Genomic DNA, 1,990 nt, shown 5'->3' with positions numbered 1-1,990 from the left:
CAATTCACTTAAACAACCGTCCAGGCTGCCATATCCAGCCAAGAAACCATAGAAACGGGGGAAAACAATAAATTGTACTTCTTAAAATAAATGTATCATGTTGATAAGGTATGGCAACATGACTGGTGTCTTGCACGCGCGCGAAGACACCAGTCATGTTGCCATACCTTAGCTTTTTCTGAACCGACGCCACTGAGCAATTACAATTGATTGCAGGCTCGTGAGCTTGATGGCTAATTTCAAGGTTTAGATTTTTTTATTTTTTTATTTTTTTCAGCTATAAGGACATGATCTAACAACAGGGACCGGTTGTCGAACTATTGTTGTTAAACGGTCAATTGGACTTTTATAATTGATTAAAGAAATGGGGTTTGATTCGCTGATGGTTCGAACGCTGTACTCGTGGTGGACAGATGCCTCCATGCGACCATGATGGTGAGAGCGAACCAACGCTCTCTAGCTGACGTGCGAAACGGCATGCCATATCGCTCGATGTCTCTCTCTCTCTCTCTCTCTCTCTCTGCATCAATGTGTCTGCTGTCTCTCTCAATATGTCTGCTCTTTCTCTGCCCCAGTGTGTTCTGTCGACTTGCTGGCGGTGTGTGTGTGTGTGTGTGTGTGTGAGCTTAATTCTTGAACCGCTGCCAAGAGGCTGCAAGTCCCTCACTCTCACTCTCACTCTCTCTCACTCTCACTCTCTCTCTCTCTCTCTCTCTCCCAGCTCAGCATTAACCAGTCATTTCAGTGAACAAATCATTTCGTTCGCGATGATCAGTTCAAATGATTGGTTCACTTTCACCGCTCAGTGGTGCTTCCCCATCGGGTCTCGTGCAAAGACGCGCATATCTCGCGCTGCCGCTTCGCTGCCGCCACAACGACCCGACGATCATTAGATTCCATTGTCATCGTTGTTTCTTTCATAGGTGTGTGTGTGTGTGTGTGTGTGTGTGTGTGTGTGTGTGTGTGTGTGTGTGTGTGCGGAATGGTTCTCGCAGGCATACCCTCTCACACCATAAGGCACAACTTTACCGCTGCTGTGTGTGTGTGTGTGTGTGCTCGTGCATAACCGCCCAAAAAAAAAGAAAACAACAACAAGAGAAAAGAGTCGAATCCGAGCCGAAATTACAAGCGGCACCTATACTGAGAACTGACAGAGGAGGAGGAGGAGCCAAGATAGAAGATCTGTTAGGATTGATTGATTGATTGATTGATTGATTGAAGACTTTAGTGGAAGTTTGCATAGAAAAAGGTACAGTTGCATGTAGGGATGGGTATCGTTAAGATTTTAGCGATTCCGATTCCGGTTCTGCTTATCGATCCGGTTCCTTATCGATTCTCTTATCGATTCTCAGCCCCCTCGCCATGCAGGGGGCTGGTCAGAAATAGTGGTCTTTTCTACCTCCTCCACTCCTTATTCTCCTCCTGTCATTTTCTTCTTTTTCTAGTTTTTATTTATATTTTTTACCCAAAAAAGTTTATTTTTTACAGTGTGCTCAATCCAACGTCCCGTTTTTGCTGTGCTCAGAACGTGAAGGCACAACATATTTTGTTTACAGTGTAGCCCTAATATGGATATAATATTGATGCCAGCTGATCATTCACCGAAAGGCCTAAAGTTAAAAATACATACTACTGTATATTTTTTTAATTGCTGTGCCATTGCTGCTATGTCTGTGTCACTGTTAGAGCTGCATGATTATGGCAAAAACTTTATTTTAAAATTATGGCTACATATTGAGATCATTTATTTCAAATATTATTAAAAATATTATTATTGAATAAATATTGTTTTTAACAAGCAAAACGATTAAAAGCTAAAATAAATAAGGTTGCATTTGTTGTTTTCAAGGTGAGAAATGTACCTTATGTCACAGTAGTCTGACTCTAGTCTATTCCTTTCAAATATTTAAGGGCAAAATATTACCTCATGACACTGTTCCTGTTGTTTGGGTTGTAAAACCTCTGTAAGGGACTTAAAATGTTAAATAAT

At 41.6% G+C, this 1,990-nt stretch overlaps 1 protein-coding gene across 1 annotated transcript in view; it reads right to left on the bottom strand.

Moving 5' to 3' along the window:
• The window catches only part of LOC308284185 (uncharacterized protein), a gene marked incomplete at its 3' end in the record, with an annotated part of 97,317 nt that overhangs the window by 506 nt on the left and 94,821 nt on the right, over positions 1-1,990 (bottom strand). The gene's annotated exons all lie outside the window — the stretch shown is intronic.

The sequence above is a fragment of the Nannobrachium achirus genome (assembly GCF_963921795.1).
Source record: "Nannobrachium achirus genome assembly, chromosome: 4".
Lineage (NCBI taxonomy): Eukaryota > Metazoa > Chordata > Actinopteri > Myctophiformes > Myctophidae > Nannobrachium > Nannobrachium achirus.
The sequence above is the reverse complement of the archived record's forward strand: the minus strand, read 5'-3'. Positions and strand labels throughout refer to the sequence as shown.